Genomic DNA, 21395 nt, shown 5'->3' with positions numbered 1-21395 from the left:
TTAGAAATACTTAAAAAACTTAAATGCAATGCACATAATTTTTCAGTGAAAAAGAATAACACAACTTCTTAATATTCCTTGTATCTTTCACAGTGGCATGATTAGTCATACGTTGGAGTTTTATACCTGAGTGTATCGGTGGAGTACTTGGACACAAATCAAGAATGACCATTTGTTATTCTGGATTCTGGTGCATTAGTATTTCCCAACCAATGTTTTAATATATTTCACCCGCTTTTGACATGATGGTGTGTCTGAACCCCAATGTTACTCAGAGTTGGGTATTAAGAAGCTAACATAATCGTTATTTGCCTCTTGATCAACAACAGATAAGGATATTTTCAAAATAGATATTGATAGCACATTAGCAGTAGGCAAGACTGCATAACCTTATACATTGCATGATGACTGTCCATTCACTGAGGACCAGTATGGGTGCCTTCTACAACATTTAGCAACTTGTGAATTGGTTCAAGGTATGAAGGGTCCCAGGGAGCATGACTTCCCACCCTTGAGAACGATTGGTTCTTAGCCCTGAGATAGAGCTCATGGAAGAACTTCCCATCAAAGTAGGCATCCAGCTGGCAGTCAGCCTCTGTTGGGAAGGACAGACCACAGACAATGGCCGCATCCAGCAATTGCAGGACAGTACGCACGAAGAGTGTTGCTAGGAAGGTGGCACGTGGATCCAGCATTGGGATGTGTTTTTGGGCCAGTTCCTCTGGAGTAAAGTTGCATACATTGATTGCGACCACAGCAAAGATCTCAGCCTCGTGACACCTCATGACCTTGGCTTCATGGCGGAGGAAGTACAGTGCAGCAGCTGGCACGGCCAGACATTGAGGCTCCAGCGACCTGAAGGCTGAACCCTCTGAGTCTGGGGCCCCCACTATCCAGCTGAATAGCCTCCAGCGAGTGTCCACATCTCCAGCCCATAGTTTCAGCAGGCCTGGGTGTTCCACATTGAGTGGCAGGTGCTTTTGGACCTCCACTTGCTCCCGGTACACCTCCGTCTTCCTGGTCACCAGCTCCTCCACGTGAAATGGACCATCTCCACTTTCCCACAGCAACACGCTGTACATCCTGCTCCTCATACTTTTAAGCACGTCTCTTGTCGCCATTCCATCATACTCGTCCTGGAAGAGCTCTTCCAATGCAGCACCCGTGTCCAACATGTGACACTTGGCAACTGAGAGCACAGCTGCTGGTATCTCCCCAGACAAGTGTTTAGCTGTAATGCGCTGGAGGACAGCAGACCAGCTAGACTTATCTGAGAGCCTTACAGTTGCCCTTCGCTTGTACCTGAAGTGGTCAATGTCTGCCTTCACGGTGTCGACGAATTCTCGCCACCTGTAACCAAACGCAATGCGGCACATTTCCTCCACCGTGTTGTTCTTCACCAGCTCCGCTACAACGCTGGCTAGATGTTCTCTTCGGCCGTAACGAGTGCCAAGTCGCCTGTGAACTCTTCGCCTCTCTTCCCAGTTGACGTTATCACTTCCCAGGAATGTTACAAGCGCAGGCAGGTCTTGTTGCTGGATGCCAAGGTGGGAGGCGAGGTCAGAGGAACGAAAACGCATCATCCTTACTTCGCCATCTATCTGATGGGTTCCGTCAAATGTGAACATACTTTGTGCATCCTCATATATCAGAAAACTTGCGGTATTTGACATCACACCGAGACAATTTTTGCAGCTAGCTGCGAACTGAGCGGTCTCCTGGTAATAATCCTCCACACAGAGGCGCACCTCAGTTGATGGTACATCCCTGAAGTTCACCCGGGCACACGGTATCAGCCCCTCTGGTAGGCATCTCGACCCAGTAGTTGTATCACCAGTCACGTGCAGATTCTGCTTAATTTTCTCCACATTATTTTTAGGTGGTAGTCCATTGAAGAAGATCACGAGTCTAACGCCAGATTTACTGAATTTCTCCACAAAGTTCCAGCACGCCTCCCGGAATTCCTTGTACTGCCCACCACAGCGAAAATCGCAGTTCCGGTACAGGTACCACACGCATCCCACTCCATCCACTGCAATCACCGCGTCCTCGCCAGTCTTCGCTCTGTGTTCTTCTGCAATTTTCGCCACAGACACATCTTCATACAAATCATTTGCTCTGGCGTAACGCATAATCGATTTGTAGCTCATACTTCAGATTCGTTTCTAGTCCTGCGAACAGAAAAGAAGAGAGTTATCGTGTAACACACGCTGACAGTAGACTCCAAAATAAATAAACAAAACGACGCACCACGAAGGCGTTGTCCAAATTGATCGCAAACTGATACACATAGAGATATCGACAGAAAGTAACACATTGTAAACTTTAGTGGCCGGTGGATAAATGTGTGACGCTGCAGTGCGATTTCACTGCGTAGTTGGCAAGGATTGTAAACAGGGGGCATATCGATACCAGGGCTTGAACTCTTTGCGAAATTCTTCAGGTGGACTCAGTTGGACAGTACCTATGCCTCGCAGACAGGAGTGTGAACAAGATAAGCAGAGGACATGTACTTGGGCTCAACCATGCCAGTTGGAGCAATTGGCTAGTCGCTGGACGTTTGAACGGGAGAGATGTCACTATTCGAAGTTGTTGGCTGGAATGGGTGATCCATCACCGAACACAGCATCAAGAAGGAAGCGGTCTGAAAAGGTTCGCAAGAGAACTTCTGTACAGTTTCGAAGGTAGGAGACGAGGTACTGGTAGAAATAAAGCTGTGAGGACGGGACGTGAGTCATCCTTGGGTAGCTCAGATGGTAGAGCATTTGTCCACGAAAGGAAAAGATCACGAGTTCGATTCTCGGCCCGGCACACTGTTTTATTCTGCCAAGAAGTTTCATATCAGCGCACACTCCACTGCACAGTGAAAACCTCATTCAGGAAGCGTACTACATATAAAGGCGACTGAAGGCGAGGACTGAGAGATCATCAGAGATGATATTATCATCGATCCAACGTGTAACTGGAGCTTGCTTCAGTGCCCACAAGGGCCGCTAACAAACGGCACACAGGATGTGGGCTGAGCTCACAGCGCCCCTTGAACCTACAACCATTGTCATCTGTACACCAACAAGACTATTTACAGTGGTGTCCAGTAGATTCGGCGTTGTATCTCATTGACGAGTCCCGCTTCGAAATGAGCCTCGATGACCAGCTAAGACGTGTCTAGAGACGCTACGGATAGCGATGGGATACCAACCAGACTGTCACCCAAAGTATGCCCCGACAACTTGGGTTTCGTAGCAGGGCCTCTTTAGTTACCATGCACGGCACCCTTACAGCACACCAGTACGTCGACGATATTCTACGGCCTGTTTTATTGACCTTCATGACAAGCCATCCTGGGCCTGCGTTTCAGCAAGATAACGCACGTCTTCACACGGGCGGCTAGAGGTTCTAGAACTTGCCTTCGTGTTTCGTCAAGCCATATCTTGACCAGCAAGGTTGCGGATCTCTCTCCAGCTGAGAGCGTTTGGAGGATTATGGGCAGGGCCCTGCGACCAGCTCAGTGTTTTGAATATCCAATGCGCCAGTTGGACAATATTTGACACAGTATCCCTCAGGAGGGCATCAAACAACTCCAACAAACAGCGCCAAGCCCAATAGCTCTTGCATAAGATCCAGAGGTGGACCAACGCACTATTAATTTGTTTAGTTGGCGAGAAGAGCTTATGCCATTTCAGATGAAGAAAGCTTGACACAAGAAGTGGACCATCTCAAGGTTGTGTTCAAGCAGAATGGCTATACAGATAAACAGATCCATCTTGCTTTCCAGTTTGGACCTTCGCCTGAACCACCAGAAGATACCTACAAATCGGTGGCTTTTCTACCTTTTGCTGGGAGCATTTCCTCGAAAATAATTCTAAAAAGATATCATATCAAAAGTATTTTTCGTTCGCCAGCCAAAATTAGAGGGCTTCTTGGTTCAGTTAAGGATGACTTGGGTCTGAGTAAGCCCGGTGTGTAGAAGATCACTTGCCACTGTGGGAAGGCTTATATTGGTCAGACAATCCGGACCATTCAGGACCGATGTGTTGAGCACCAGCGGCACACACGGTTGCTTCAGCCTTAGAAATCTGCAGTGGCGGAGCACTGTCTTACCGAGGGACACAGAATGCTATATGACGAGACACAAATGGTTACCCCTGCATCTCGCTATTGGGACTGTGTTTTAAAAGAATCCAGAGAGATTCGGTTATATGATAATCTTATTAATAGAGACAAGGGCTACATTTTAAGTAAGACTTGGAACCCGGTGTTATCAGACATTAAAAAACAACGGCCTGTGTTTCGATCGTCGGAATCATGTTTTATTTTTGATAGCGATATCTCAGCACGGCTTTAGAAAGCATCGCTCCTGCGAAACGTAACTCGCCCTTTTTTCACATGATATCTGGCGAACCATGGATGAATGGTATCAGACGGATGCCATATTCCTTGACTTCCGGAAAGCGTTTTACTCGGTGCCCCAGTGCGGACTCCTAACTAAGGTACGAGCATATGGGATTGCTTCTCAAATCTGTGAGTGGCTCGAAGACTTCTTAAGTAATAGAACCCAGTACGTTGTCCTCGATGGTGAGTGTTCATCGGAGGTGAGGGTATCATCTGGAGTGCCCCAGGGAAGTGTGGTAGGTCCGCTGTTGTTTTCTATCTACATAAACGATCTTTTGGATAGGGTGGATAGCAATGTGCGGTTGTTTGCTGATGATACTATGGTGTATGGGAAGGTGTCGTCGTTGAGTGACTGCAGGAGGGTAGAAGATGACTTGGACAGGATTTTTGATTGGTGTAAATAATGGCAGATAACTCTAAATATAGATAAATGTATATTAATGCAGATGAATAGGAAAAAGAATCCCGTAGTGTAGCGCTTGACACAGTCACGTCGATTAAATATTTGGGCGTGACATTGCAGAGCGATATGAAGTGGGACAAGCATGTAATGGCAGTTGTGGGGAAGGCGGATAGTCGTCTTCGGTTCATTGGTAGAATTTTGGGAAGATGTGGTTCATCTGTAAGGGTGACCGCTTATAAAACACTAATACGACATATTCCTGAGTACTGCTCGAGCGTTTGGGATCCCTATCGAGTCAGATTGAGGCAGGACATAGAAGCAATTCAGAGGCGGGCTGCTACATTTGTTACTGGTAGGTTTGATCCTCACGCGAGTGTTACGGAAATGCTTCAGGAACTCGGGTGGGAGTCTCTGGAGGAAAGGAGGCGTTCTTTTCGTGAATCGCTACTGGGGAAATTTAGAGAACTAGCATTTGAGGCTGACTGCAGTACAATTTTACTGCCGCCAACTTATATTTCGCGGAAGGACCACAAAGATAAGATAAGAGAGATTAGGGCTCGTACAGAGGCATATAGGCAGTCATTTTTCCCTCGTTCTGTTTGGGAGTGGAACAGGGAGAGAAAAAATGGTTCAAATGGCTCTGAGCACTATGAGACTTAACTTCTGAGGTCATCAGTCCCCTAGAACTTAGAACTACTTAAACGTAAGTAGCCTAAGGATATCACACACATCGATGCCCGAGGATTCGAACCTGCGACCGCAGCGGTCGCGCAGTTCCAGACTGTAGCGCCAAGAACCGCTCGGCCACTCCGACCGGCCCCAGGGAGAGAAGATGCTGGTTACAGTACGAGGTACCCTCCGCCACGCACCGTATGGTGGATTGTGGAGTATGTATGTAGATGTAGATGTAGATTTCGCTTGTTTCCGCCACTGGGGCGCTATATGTTTACTTTGCGCTAAAGGGCAGTTACAGCACCTTTTCGCGCACGCGCTGTGGGCCTTGTGCGACCTATATAGGGGCCGCCACTTGCGCTGAGAAGTCAGTTCAGGCGAGATCGTCCACCAGCACTATCACCTGAAGATGGCGGACAGTTGGACTGCGGAAATATTGTCTCATGAAGAAGTTATGATTCGGCTGCTCGCCCGAGAAGAATATTATCAATTACGCTATTACGCCGGGAAAGCCTTCGGAGTCACAGCTCAAGCTCTTTCTCTTGAATAAATCATCCAGTCTTCGTGATGTTCCAATAATTTGTTTGTCTTCGGATGCACATCACATCTACCGATTTCCTTCCCATTCGCACAATTTTTTTTTTTTTTTTTTGGGCCTCCTTCCTCCCCTACAGCCCTACCTTGTCCGCTCCAAAATTGCCGCCATCCTAGAGTGTCGACGCAGCACGTACAGCTGGGTTCGTCTGTGGTGCGACTTAATAATACACTTTACGGCAGAAGCAAAACAAGTATATACGGACTGAGTACTATTATTTCGACTTTTTGAAGAAGAATTAACTTTTCTTAATGCAATATCCACGTTACAACTAGTTCGAAGAATATCTGCGTGGAGGAGTTAAAATATACAGCACATGTACCAATGATATGGCAGTCGAATAAGCTGTGGGCGGGAGAGGGAAAGGTGGGATATTTTAATTAATTGGAAACAAGAACGTAAAATATACTGATGGAACAAAGAATGTACAGGTTACTATACAGGGTGTAAATTTTAAGTTCACAAATCAGAATAACTCGAAAAATAAGCTTCACACGAAAAAAATGTGTAGAATCCAAAGTTGATTATTTTCGAGGTGGTCATTTGCTGGTGCTAAATTTAGCCCACCACCCCAGCCCCCTGGGGGTGAGGCGGAAGCCTACTTCTAGATTTCAAATGCGAACCCCAATTTTGTATTGCAGAATCGGATTTTACATAATTCTACGTACATTTTTTCTTAAGCATTTGTTTTGATTCTTGGTAGTTGGCACAGTAATTCAAGAAAATCCATGTTCTGACTTTAGAGTGGAAAATGATTACGCATAATACTTATACTTATTTACTTCATAAATTTTGATTCACTGAAATTCTCCCTCTCTTCCCATAGGGTGGGGTTTGAGAAAGACTAATTAGACTTTTACAAATGTTGACCCAAATATTAATTTTTTCCGTACATTCGGGTCAACATTTGTAAAACTCTAAATCCTCTCTGTCAAAACCCACCCTACGAGAAGAGACGGAGAATTTTAGTCTTAGCGAATCAAAATTTACGAAGTAAATAAGTATTTTTTATTTATCCGTAACCATTTTCCACGCAAAAATGAGAACATGGTTTTTCTTGAATTGCAGTGCCGTTTAAGACAAAATGTACGTAGTTTTTTATGTAGAATCTGATTCTGCAATAAAAAATGGGGGTTCCCATTTGAAATTTTAAAGTTACCTCCCGCTCCACCCCCAGGGGGCTGGGGTGGCGGACTATTTTCAGCACCAGCAGATGTCCCCCTCGAAAATAATCAACTTTGGATTCTACACATTTTTTCGTGTGTAGTTTATTTTTCAACTTATTCTGGTTTGTTAACTTAAAAATTACACACTGTATAATTCAACTAAAACTGATGATGCAGTACGTTTCGGTCCTGAAAAAGTTTTGATCTGGTACTGTGCACAAATATTCTTGTATTTGTTTTGTACCCTATACTGCCATGAAAGACAAATCGTTGTTTAACGTCGTTACCAGATATGTAGAAAAGTTATTGAAAGATTTACTTCAAATTTTTGCTCATTATTCTAATAAAGGTTCGGAAGGACACAGCCTACAGATACTTGGTACATACGGTATACAAATACATACGCATTATAATGGATCTTCGGAAATTGCCGTTACAGACTTCTACAACTCGTAGGGGGGGGGGGGGGGGGGTAGACAATATTTTGAACTATAACCCATGACTGGAATCGCATCGTTCAAAGTCGTGAACAATAAGTTGATTTGTACTTCCGGTTACATCGGAAAATACCGTCTGCTAGCACATCCTTGTTTTTCTTTGTTAGACACTGACAATTTTGGTCTAATTTTTAGTTATTCTGCAGCACTGTGTATTTCTTACATCTTTCATAATACACTATTCACATCACTGTATTCTGTTTGTTTTTGTACTTCTAAGTAATTCTTGTGGTTTGTGTTATTTATTGTTGCCAACTTAACCTTTCCGCTACCTCGTCTTTGACCTAAAATTTTTTATTATTAGATTATCGTACACAAATACATAGAAACATAATTCAGTAGACCTACACGTATACAATAATCAAAAATTATGTAGGCCAAAAGCAAAGTAGTGGAAAAGTAACACTATAAAACACAAACCACAACACATACTTAGAAGAACATAAACAAATATAATACATCGGCGTGCTCAACGCGTCTGGTGAAAAAAATCACACGTTTTTGTAGTTGCAACGACAGAAAAAAAATACCCTCTAGAATTATAAAGCAACTACCGACACCATGGCTACAGAAATGAAGAAACTATTGAGAAAATTTAGAGAACCGGCATTTGAAGCTGACTGCCGAGCGATTCTACTGCCGCCTTCATACTCTGCGTGGAAGGACCACGAAGATAAGATACGAGAAATTAGGGCTCATACGGAGGCGTACAGACAGTCGTATTTCCCTCGGCCTATTTGCGAGGGGAAATGACAAGTAGTTGTGCAGGGTACCCTCCGCCATGGACCTTACGGCGGCTTGCTGGATCTGTGTAGATGCAGATGTAGATATAGACGAGGAAATGAATAATGACAGTAGGACGAGAAGATGGGCAGAGAGAGGGAAAAGAAAGAGATTAGGGCGTATATTCGATTCCAATACATACTTAGCAGTTCCGGAGCAATGCCTGGTTCGCTAGTATGTTGCAGTGCGGGCGTTGTTCAAAAATGGTTCAAATGGCTCTGAGAACTATGGTACTTAACTTCTGAGGTCATCAGTCCCCTAGAACTTAGAACTACTTAAGGGGCTACGGAAAGGCTCAAAATCATGAAAAGTTCAATTTTTATTTTTTTGCGTTTTCTCAATATGCAGACTATTACCTTTTAATAGGTATATAATTTATTCAATTCCGAAGACTACAACTATTTTTAATTTTTTTTTGAAATGTGTTCTACATGGGCGTGACCCACTGTGGCGCTGTTAAACTGCTGTCAAATGGTGTTATTATTAACGTCCGTGTTCATCAGGTACATTTTAGTGATGTGAGATAAAGTATGTGTTGTGGCTAACCTGTGATGGTTCAATATATATCGCTGGTGTGATTGTCGATTGTTTCATCTTTATTTACTCTGTCGTTATCTCGAAAATATTCGTAATTAATTCTGTTTCTTGAGTCTCTGTTTTGTTGAAGTATAATACTGAGTAAAAGTAAAGTTATTAGAAATCCTCTGAATGCTTTTAAGAAAAGGAGAAATGTTGGAAAGCCAAAGGTATGTGTTATTACTGTAAACAATAAAGACGATAACCAAGTGAGTGAACCTAACCTCTCAAGTACACCTGCCTATAGCAGTCAAAGTGGGAAAGAAAATACTTCACAGAAGAAGCTTGGTTCAATGAGTGAAAACTATGAATGTTTTATGGGCGAATCGGATGTGAATGAAATATTTGATATGTCGGTTCTCAAAGGAATTTTTTCAAACTGTGTAAGATGTATGCATTGTAGTGAAGTTGGTCTGGAACTCTCCATAATAAAGCATGTAGGACTTGCTAGTGAAATACAACTGAAATGTGATAAGTGTTCATACATGACCACCTTTTGGAACAGTGTTGCAGTAACTGCAACTGAAGAAAATGGTAGCAAAATCTACGAACACAACAACGAGCGATGCTTGCTTTAGACAAGGAGCGCCTTCGGGCTGCAGACAGGGCTGTAAAGAGTCTAGAAATACAAGCAAGAGTAAACAGGAGGAGAACAAGAGGAAGCTGGAGGAGGAGTTTGCAGAGGATGAAGATAATCCATCCTATGGACCTGGAATGCACTAAAAAGTTAATCCAATCTTTGTCGCTCGATTCCCAAAACTTTTATTTTCTCATACTAATTACATGTTTTCTAAGGATCTTCCAAACATATTTGTTTCAAACTTTCAGTAAATGTTACACAGTACCTTCTGCATAATTTAACACAGCATTTTTCGAAAAAACTGTATATTTTTGAATATATAAATAAAAAATTGCAAAAAATGTTGTGAATTTTCATTACAATTGAAAAAAAATCATCTGTAATAACTGAACTAAAATTTTGTAAAATCCTTGTGTTAAGTTGTAGCCCACATTCCAATAAATAATCTGTAAGTAGTTCAACTTCCTACCTCAAATACTTTGTGAGGAAAGATGTAATTTATAAGCGTTATTTTAACATTGCAAGTCTAGGGCGTTCCGGAGCTCCTTAAACCTAACTAACCTAAGGACGCCACACATATCCATGCCCGAGCAGGATTCGAACCTGCGACCGTAGCGGTCGCTCGGTTCCATACTATAGCACCTAGAACCGCAAGCGTTGTTCCGCGTTGCTTTGTTTTAATTTTAGGCGTTGGTATACACTAATGCATTGTCGATAATGGTCTCCTAATTGAGATATTTTATGAAGTGTACCGCTATTGGTATTCATTATCTCTACAAGTTTATGACCAGCTGCAGTCTCACGTACACTTCAAAGATGGATCATCTAAAAGCTTGTAAACATGCCGCCGAGTTTTAAGTACACCGTGAATGGTGAAATGGCGCTATCAAAAACCGGTGAAACCGGCGGTGAGGCAAATTGTGTTGCAATATTGGCCATACAGGGGATAGGCAAAATAATGTGAACAGCAGTAATAATGGGAGTGGTTGTGTTTGACGGTTAACAATGCAGGTAACGCACGCGTCGCTGTATACTGTGCGTGCTCGGTACTGTCTACGCATCAGTGCGGGTTGTTTACGAGTAGAGCGCACTTCGTATTTGCATTCAGAGGCCTAGGTGGACGTCCAAATGAAAAACCAGAGTTCCAAAGAGGGCATATTGTGGAGGCCCGATTAGCTAGAGCATCGGTAACCAAGACAGCCAACTTATTGAATGTTTCAAGACCAACTGTTTCAACAGTCATAACAACCTACACAAAACAATGAGAGACGTAATCTTGAAAACGGAATATTGGGCGCAAATCAACTCTAAATGACATAGACCTTAGTACGCTAGCATGAATTGTGTCAAAATAACACGTATACGGCGGCTAAAGTGACTGCAGAGCTCTTCCACACCCCGTATCTATCGCCATTGCCCGCATAAAACTCCATAAAGCGAATATTCGTGGATTAGCTGCTATACTAATACCATCAGTGATGACAATCAACGCAAAGGTGAGTGGTCAGCGCGACGGAATGTCAATCCTAAGAAATGGCTCTGAGCACTATGGGACTCAACATCTTAGGTCATAAGTCCCCTAGAACTTAGAACTACTTAAACCTAACTAACCTAAGGACATCACACACACCCATGCCCGAGGCAGGATTCGAACCTGCGACCGTAGCAGTCCCGCGGGTCCGGACTGCAGCGCCAGAATCAACCCAAGAGCACGGGTTCGATTCTCGGCTGGGTCGGAGATTTTCTCCGCTCAGGCGCTGGGTGTTGTGTTGTCCTAATCCTCCCGTTTCATCCCAATCGATGTGCAAGTCACCGAAGTGGCGTCAAATCGAAGCCTTGCATCCGGTGAACGGTCTACACGACAGGAGGCCCTAGTCACAAGACATTTATTTTATTTCAACGCAAAGAAACGTAAAACATGGTGTCAGAAGCATAAATCCTGGTCGGTTGATTAATGGAAAGACGTGAAATGGGCCGAGTCAACGTTTTCGTTAATTGCCGAGTTTACAAATGGGGAACGGCAAAAGAAGCCTACAATCCTGATTGCTTCATTCCAACAGTTAAGCATGGTGGTGGAAGTGTGATGGTGTGAGCAGTCATATCATGGTATTGAGCTAGTTCCGTCGTTACTGTCACAGGCCGTATTACAGCCGACGATTATGTGAGTATGCGAATATTTTAGGTGATCAGCTGCACTCCGTGGTTCAAGTTTTGTTCCCCAACAATGATGCCATACTTCAGGACGATAATGCGCCCAATCACGCAGTCAGGACAGTACAGTCGTGGTATGAGGAGCACTCAACTGAACTGCAGCGTCATCCCTGGCCAGCACAGTCCCTGGGCTTGAACACTGTCGAACCCTTGAGGGCGGTATTCGTAACTCATGATGTGGGCTTTCCAGTTTCAGTTGCGATAACGCAGAGTACAATGGTCATTTCACTCAGTACACCAGAAGCTACGAGAATCGTACATGGAGGGCTGCAGTAGCACATTTGGAGATCACATAACATATGTGTAACTATACCAGTTTTTGTACTATGGAATTGTTGTAAAGAAGTTCGTGTTTGACGCTCAGCTCAGCTAAAGCAGGCATAAATTAGTTCTCCACCCCAGATTCTTGAAAAAATCGAACTTCATTGTCCAAAGCAGCTTCAAAAGTTCGATTACCTTAAAATTGGCTAATGTGTTAATTACACAATTTGATCAAAAGTATCCAGACACCTGGCTGAAAATCACAAGTTCGTGGCGCCCTCCAGCGATAATGCTGGAATTCAGTATGGTGTTGGCCCGCCCTTAGCCTTGATACCTTCCACTTTCGTAGGTATCCGTTCAATCAGGTGCTGGAAGATTTCTTGGGGAATGGCAGCCCATTCTCCACGGAGTGCTGCACTGAGGAAAGGTATCGATGTCGGTCAGTGAGGCCTGGCACGAAATCGTTTTCCAAAACATCCCAAAGGTTTTGCGTAGGACTAAAGTCGGACTCTGTGCAGACCAGTCCATTACATGGATGTTATTGTCGTGTAACCACTCCGCCACAGGCCGTGCGTTATGAACGTGTTAAAAGATGCAATTGCCACCCTAGAATTGCTCTTCAACAGTGGAACGCAAGAAGGTGCTTCAAACATCAATGTATTTTCACAAAGGTACATGTATCACATTGGAACAACCGAAATAAAATGTTCAAACGTACCAACGTTCTGTATTTTAATTTAAAAAACCTACCTGTTACCAACTGTTCGTCTAAAATCGTGAGCCATATGTTTGTGACTATTACAGCGCCATCTATCACAAAGCGAAAAAAGTGGTCCAACTAAAACATTCATATTTCTTCACGTACTACACGAATATGTAAGAAAAAGTGGGAGGTTCCTATTTTAAAAACAACAGCCGTTGATATCAGTTTGACCTATGGCAGCGCCATCTAGCGAGCCAACCATATTGTCATCTTATTTCCCCATTCAAGCTAGACGAGTTTCGTTCTTTGTAGTTTTTTTCCTTTGATGCTTATTTCGTGAGATATTTGGCCCAGTCACTGTCAATAGACCACCCTGTATAATACATTAAAATCAGACAACTGTGAGACGTTCAAATAATATTTTGAATGTTCACGTGTGACTAAAGTTTCGCGGCTACGCATATACTGCCACAGTTCAGCAGTCATATCTTGGGAACTACACAGTCTATAAGGCTGTGAATTGCTTTGTTTTGAGTCGACTGCTACGTCTCAGAAGTTGGCTTTACAAGTAAACAAATCACTCCTTTGTTTCTGATACTAGTTTTCGTTGAAAGTACTGTGATTATCGGCTATTTTTGTAGTTAAGCTAATTTCTATTGCTTTTTATACGCAAGTAAAATGGCTAACCGTAAAAGTAATTTCAAGAAATGCAAATTTGCAGGAAAAAGATACGTAAAACCTGCATTTTCTTCTTAAGTACTTGAAAACACGTGTGCTAGCAGTGAAGGAAACATTGTTCCTGAAGTGACCATGCCCCCGTGTGCATTGAAAAAGAAAGTAACCCCAGATACTCTCTTTCAAATTCTGAAGGTGGCAGGGGTAAAATACAGGGAGCGAAAAGCTATTTACAATTTGCACAGAAACCAGATGGCAGTTATAAGAGTCGAGGGGCACGAAAGGGAAGCTGTGGCTGGGAAGGGAGTAAGACACGGTTGTAGCCCAATGTTATTCAATCTGTATATTGAGCAAGCAGTAAAGCAAACATAAGAAAAATTCGGAGTAGGTATTAAAATCCATGGAGAAGAAATAAAAACTTTGAGGTTCGCCGATGACATTGTAATTCTGTCAGAGACAGCAAAGGACTTGGAAGAGCAGTTGAATGGAATGGACAGTATCTTGAAAGAAGGATATAAGATGAACATCAACAAAAGCAAAACGAGGATAATGGAATGTAGTCGAATTAAGTCGGGTGATGCTGAGGGAATTAGATTAGGAAATGAGACACTTAAAGTAGTAAAGGAGTTTTGCTGTTTGGGGAGCAAAATAACTGATGATGGTCGAAGTAGAGAGGATATAAAATGTAGACTGGCAATGGCAAAGAAAGCGTTTCTGAAGAAGAGAAATTTGTTTACATCGAGTATAGATTTAAGTGCCAGGAAGTCATTTCTGAAAGTATTTGTATGGAGTGTAGCCATGTATGGAAGTGAAACATGGACGATAAATAGTTTGGACAAGAAGAGAATAGAAGCTTTCGAAATGTGGTGCTACAGAAGAATGCTGAAGATTAGATGGGTAGATCACATAACTAATGAGGAAGTATTGAATAGGATTGGGGAGAAAACAAGTTTGTGGCACAACTTGACCAGAAGAAGGGATCGGATGGTAGGACATGTTCTGAGGCATCAAGGGATCACCAATTTAGTATTGGAGGGCAGCGTAGAGGGTAAAAATCGTAGAGGGAGACCAAGAGATGAATACACTAGGCAGATTCAGAAGGATGTAGGTTGCAGTAGGTACTGGGAGATGAAGAAGCTTGCACAGGATAGAGTAGCATGGAGAGCTGCATCAAACCAGTCTCAGGACTGAAGACCACAACAACAACAACATGCAGGATTGTGTGCACAGACCCACAGAAATGCCAGCTCTGGAGGCGATCTGTTCAACTGCCATTCGGCGATCCCCCGAAACAATTCTCTTCACTTTGTCGATCATGTCGTCAGACCTGCTTGTGCGAGCCCGAGGTTGTTTCGGTTTGTTGTCACACGATGTTCTGCCTTCATTAAACTGTCGCACCCACGAACGCACTTTCGACACATCCGTAACTCCATCACCACATGTCTCCTTCAACTGTCGATGAATTTCAATTGGTTTCACACCACGCAAATTCAGAAAACGAATGATTACACGCTGTTCAAGTAAGGAGAACGTCACCATTTTAAGTATTTAAATCAGTTCTCATTCTCGCCGCTGGCGGTAAAATTCCATCTGCCGTACGGTGCTGCTAACTCTGGGACGTATTGACAATGAACGCGGTCTCATTTTAAAACAATGCGGATGTTTCTATCTCTTTCCAGTCCTGAGAAAAAAAATCGGAGGCCTTAGAACTTGAATGCACCTCGTATATACGTAGGCCGTATTCTGCTGGTTGTTTACGTACAAGAAGCCGCATGCCTATGCCAGTTTCTTTGGCGTTTTAGTGTATTTACAATGGCAATGTTGGTTTTCTTGTTACAGGTCTACTAGTGAACTTATGAAGTTTTTCTGTACAGCAGTTTCTCATTCAAAAGAAGCCCTGTGTGAGCTGTGTCGTAAAAACGGCCTCCTCCCTGGAAAAAGCTCAGTGTGTTGTGCGGCTAGCAGAAATCAAATCACGGCTTACTGTGCAGCAGATGTTTGTGTCCCGTTATGGATAGATAGCACCTGATATGAAGCTAATCAGAACATGGACGGATACTTCTTTAGCAGCCGGGTAGTTTCAGAGGCGGAAAAGTAGTTACAGGCCATTTGTTTTGTAAAAGGCTGTGCAGGTCATTCAAACCACATTCACGAGGTTGCCACACAAATGGATTCGATACGTTTCGAGGGAGTTTCAAGATCCAGGAAGCACAGCGCATGAAGTGGTTCCAGTAACTTTTAAATTGTATGCGTACAAGGTCCGAATTGTTCAGGGATTACAACCAGGTAATCGCCCAAAACGTGAACGATTTGTAATGGACATGCTGAGGCCCTTTTGCCTGAGGGCAATGTTTTCCTAAACAGAGTGTGTTTTTTCAATGAAGCTATATTTAACGTTTGTCGCTCACAAGGGGACCCTCCATGCTGTAAATCATGGATTTTGATGCGCTTCAAATATGTTGTAGGGGCACGTACCCTGAGGACCTGGCTATCCGGCCTTTTAGCGACGGGTCTTGGTTTTTGAGAAAATCGGTTCTGAAGTTCATTGCGCGGTTTGTGTGCCTGTAACTATACTTACATTACCAGCAAGTCAGGGTAGCGCAGCGGTAGAGGTTAGTGGCTACCGCGCTGGAGGTACAGTGTTCGAATCCTGCTCCCGTATTTTTTTATGTATGCAAGAACCGTTCGGAAAATTTGGTTCAAATGGTTCAAATGGCTCTGAGCACTATGGGACTCAACTCCTGAGGTCATAAGTCCCCTAAAACTTAGAACTACTTAAACCTAACTAACCTAAGGACAGCACACACATCCATGCCCGAGGCAGGATTCGAACCTGCGACCGTAGCGGTCGCGCGGTTCCAGACTGTAGCGCCAGAACCGCTCGGCCACCAGCGGCCGGCGGAAAATTTGCTCCTAACGTTCAAAAACGAGTAGACAAATTAACTGGGAAACACAGAAATGTAGTCATGTCCTGCACGAAATTCGGGAAGTCCACGAAACTGGTGTACGAATTTTTTTTTACATCATCTTCACGAAATTTATTCAGAATGCTCCCGGCTTGATGCAAGACAATAGAGAGATCGCTTCTAGGTAAGATTCGATAAAATTGCATTCGCTAATCCTACATCAGCGCACCTAATTTTGAAAGCATGGTTAGGTACGTACGGTGCGCATCAAAATTAGCGGATGAAAGAGAAATCTTTTTAAATGAGAAAGAACTGTGTTTCTTGATATCGCTCACGAAGAAACCGTGCGCCTGCAAGACGGGTACTCTCGTAAAACGCGCATGGTACTGCGAAAATTTGTGCTTCGGTTGTTTCTACAAGTATCATCCACAACATTGTTCTGACACATCAAGCAATGTGGACGATGAAAAATAAGACTTTGTAATATTGCATGGCAGAAAAATTAATAACTGAATATATCTTTATAATTTCGCACACCTTACGCTGTTTGTTGATATTCTTTGAAATAAAACTGAAAAATTTGGTCGATTTTGAAACGAAAAAAAAAAACAAAGTACAACAGCAGAATACGAACACGGTATCTCCAGCGCGGTAGCCGTGAATTTTTACCGCTGTACTACGCTGACTTGTTGGGAATGTAAGTAATGTTACATATATACTGTGGTGTCACCGCCAGACACCACACTTGCTAGGTGGTAGCCTTTAAATCGGCCGCGGTCCGTTAGTATACGTCGGACCCGCGTGTCGCCACTATCAGTGATTGCAGACCGAGCGCCGCCACACGGCAGGTCTAGAGAGACTTCCTAGCACTCGCCCCAGTTGTACAACCGACTTTGCTAGCGATGGTTCACTGACAAAATACGCTCTCATTTGCCGAGACGATAGTTAGCATAGCCTTCAGCTACGTCATTTGCTACGACCTAGCAAGGCGCCATTATCAGTTGCTATTGATATTGTAAAGAATGTACAGACAAGAGCTACGTTCAACATTAATGGATTAAAGTTAAGTGTTCCACCAGTTACCTCCTTTTTTTTTAAGTTCTAATATCATTGTCCTGTTCCAGACCTCACGCCAGCCTGCGTGAGCAAAACGCGTGCCTTTCGGCTTCCTCCAAACTCCGTGGGTTGGCTCCTGCCAAACCACAACATACACTCAGCGCGCAATGAACTTTGAAAGGTGGCTACACTGAGCCACTGCGCCAGAGATTGCGCCAAAGAGTACTATTAAGCCGCCTCTACAGTGCTAGGAGAGAGCTCGTAGAAGTCAGTGCCTGTTAAGAACTCGTAGCAATCAGTGCTTGTCCAGAGCTCGTACTGGTCAGTTCGTGCCGAGATTTGCTAGTGGGCACTGCTTGTCGTGAAGTCGGAGTGAGATGTGATATTGTAGAGTGTTGTTCCAGGGTGCAACTGATGAACTGTTTCTACTGAAATGAAGTCGCTTGTTGCTGTCTGCACCTACTCAACATTGCTGGGTGCCTCTGATGGATTGCTTCTACTGAACTAATGTGACTTGTTGCTGGGTGTACCTGCTAAACTTTACTGGGTGCCACTGATGGACTGCTTCTACTGAAATGATGTCACATGTTGGTGTCTTTTTTTGTATAAACTAATCATCGAAAGCATTTTATGTGAACATTTGTATAAACTGATTTTTTGTGTATTGTGTAAACTATTATGTAAAGCCACATGTATGAAAAAATTTGTATTGCTTACTGTATTTCATATATTAGGTTATTGAAAGGTCAGTGCAAAACCAAAATTTTAACTAATTATGTGATATTTAGGTATTAATATTATTTTTTATTTTAGTCTGTATTTTTGTGGACGAATTTGGTGGCATTTTCACCACCAATGCTGGCAAAAATACCATCAAATTCTGGCCTGTGGAGGAGGGGCATATGAAAGGTGGCTACACTGAGCCACTGCGCCAGAGATTGCGCCAAAGAGTACTATTAAGCCGCCTCTACAGTGCTAGGAGAGAGCTCGTAGAAGTCAGTGCCTGTTAAGAACTCGTAGAAATCAGTGCTTGTCCAGAGCTCGTACTGGTCAGTTCGTGCCGAGATGTGCTAGTGGGCACTGCTTGTCGTGAAGTCGGAGTGAGATGTGATAGTGGAGAGTGTGTTCCATGTTTTATGCAGTTATTTGATGAGAGAGATAGCAGATGTTATTCTAATGGAAATACTGTAACGATCAGAGTGTTTTTCGTCAATATATATGAAGGTAAAATATTGCGTGTTTTTTTTCATTAATTCCATGTTTTAAATAATGCGTCATTACAGGTTCAGTCAACAAAGCATCTGGCGTGTGTTCTTGTATTAGAGTTTAATTCTGGTTTCCTTACGCAATTGTAGTATTTGTAAATTTCTTTTATCACGTTAGTATAACTGGTATTTAAAATTTCTTGTCTTGTTGAAGAAGAACCGTGCCAGATGTGTACGTTGAGTCACACTCCCACACACAGAACAATTACATTTGGGCTTTGGTTTTGTAGGTTTTATAGTTGCTGGGGACTTAATTAATTAATTGTGTTAACCAAAAATTTCATTTCATTCTTGTTGTTGTTCTTTGCAGTCAGATAGCGTAATAATACTAGTCAGGGCCAACCGTTTACGAGACACAGCGTAAGTGGACAAACAGCTACTAAAAATCTAAAAATATTTTCAATCATATTTAATTAAGCCCCCATGCAACTTCAAAATCGATTTTCTCGAAAACCAAGTCGCGTTGCTAAAAAACCGGATAGCCAGGCCCTCAGGTTAGGTGCCTTTACAACGTATTCGAAGCGCATTAAAATCCGTGATTTACAGTAGGGAGGATCCCCTTGTCAGTTAATCACCATAATGTCAGCAACAGGGATCAGAAAATCCTCATGTCGTACGAGAACACATTGGGGGCGTTCCAAAAGTTAATGTGTGGTGTGGCGTAACCTGTGATCGACCCGTTGGCTCATTTTTCTTCTTTGAAAGCAATTCAGGTGGATATCTTTATCTAGACGTGTTGCTGAGTTATGTCCTTTTCCCAGCTACAGTATGTGCAAGACCCTATCATCTTTCAGCAAGATAACGTTCTCTCCATTGGGTTTGAGATGTGCGCGAGTTTCTTAGTGAGATGTTCCCTAACAGAGATGTCCCAGTTCCATTGTCTCCGAGGTCACCTCACATTACCCCACTTCAGATTTCTTTCTTTGGCGGTATGTGAAGGATACCGTGTGCAGGGTTAATGGAAGCGTCCGAATCCACTCGTCTGCTTTGACCCGTGACGTAAGGATGTTGTGAGTGACGTCATTATGCCGCGGAGTTTATGAGTTGGTCGCGTTTGTAGATGTCGTCGTCCTATCTGATGGTGCCCTCTGCTGGTGTGTATGTGTATGTAGTGAGTGCAATATGTTGTATTTGATTGATCTGAGCCTTGGTGTTGGATGTGTGAAATCGTTGGCAGTGTTTGTATTTAGGGACATAGCGTTTGGAAGCTTTTCCAGTGTGTTACGAATGATTTTTGTTTTTGTTTTTGTTTATGTATTTGGCGTTACTGGCTTGCTGTTTGTGGTGCGGTAAGACGATTAACTTATTGTGTGACTTCTGTTGTTAGGTATGAATATGACGATGAAATATAACAGTGATATGTTTTGGTTGAAGATGAGGGAGGACATGTTGTTCATTATTTAATTCCTCCAGTTATTTGGACTAATCGCTGAGATTGTGCAGTATTTGTGGCGAGAATATGAGGCTGATCAGCGTTCCGTCGTCTCGGATGAGGGACGGGTACATGTGACATGTGTGTATATATGTGTGTGTGTGGGGGGGGGGGGGGGGGGAGACGACTTAGTTTGTTGGAGCGCCGAAATTTTTTGGTGGTAATTAATTGTTATTTTGAGTCTATTCTTCTAAAGTTGTGTATTTATGGTGTATTGAATGTATTTTAATTTATGGGAGGGGGGGTGTTTGATCTTTAGACTGAGGCATTGTGGTTTTGGTTTTTTCTTGGTGCGTGTAGGTGTTGATTTTTTGGTATCAATAATTGTGCTTAACATGTATAGGTCAAGGGAAATGTCTTATTCCGATTTCCGTAGTTTAAGTTGTAGGTATTGGTATTTTGGTATCGTTAGCTGTGTTTGACCTATACAGGTCACGGGAAATGTCGTATTCCGATTTTCGTAGTTTTGGTTGTAGATGTCGGCATTTTGGTATCGTCAGTTGTGGTTGACCTATACAGGTCAAAAGAAATGTCGTATTCCGATTTTCGTAGTTTAAGTTGTAGGTGCTGTGGTTGACCTATGTAGGTCAAGGCAAGTGTCCGATTCCTGTAGGTTTTGTTTGTATCGCGGAATGTAGTATTTTTGTTTTTTTCTTTGTCATTTTGTGTGTTTTCGGATCGTGGTGTGTTGTTTACTGTTATACTTAGCTTGTCCCCATCCTAAAACCCCCCAATTGTCCAGTTAGTTTGATTATATTTTTGGAGGGAGATGTTATTGTCTTATTTATATGTATTTTCGTCTTTGGTGCCGTGTGTATGTAGTGACGTCACAAGCTCCATATTGGAGACAGAATATCCATTTCCGCCATACTGATGACGTCATGGGTCAAAACAGACGAGTGGAATCGGACACTTCTGGATATTGCAACAACGTATCAGAGACGACGTTGGCACAAACACAGCAGAAATTTTGCAGGATGTATGGCAAGGGATTTAATACCGGCTTGATATTTTGCTTTTTCGCAGGGATACACACTCTGAAGTTATTTAAATGTTGAATATTTCCTGTATTAAATGTTTATCTAAGGTTCAAAACTTAATGAGTAGGGACGTATGTGGAATAATGGACGTCTCATTTACTGTATCCAATGAAAAGATTCATTATTTTGTGGCCATGATAAACATTTATGGACATGCTGTACTTCATTGCGTCCCACTTACA

Source organism: Schistocerca piceifrons, chromosome 10 (assembly GCF_021461385.2).
Source record: "Schistocerca piceifrons isolate TAMUIC-IGC-003096 chromosome 10, iqSchPice1.1, whole genome shotgun sequence".
Classification (NCBI taxonomy): Eukaryota; Metazoa; Arthropoda; class Insecta; order Orthoptera; family Acrididae; genus Schistocerca; species Schistocerca piceifrons.
This window is presented reverse-complemented; position numbering follows the sequence as displayed.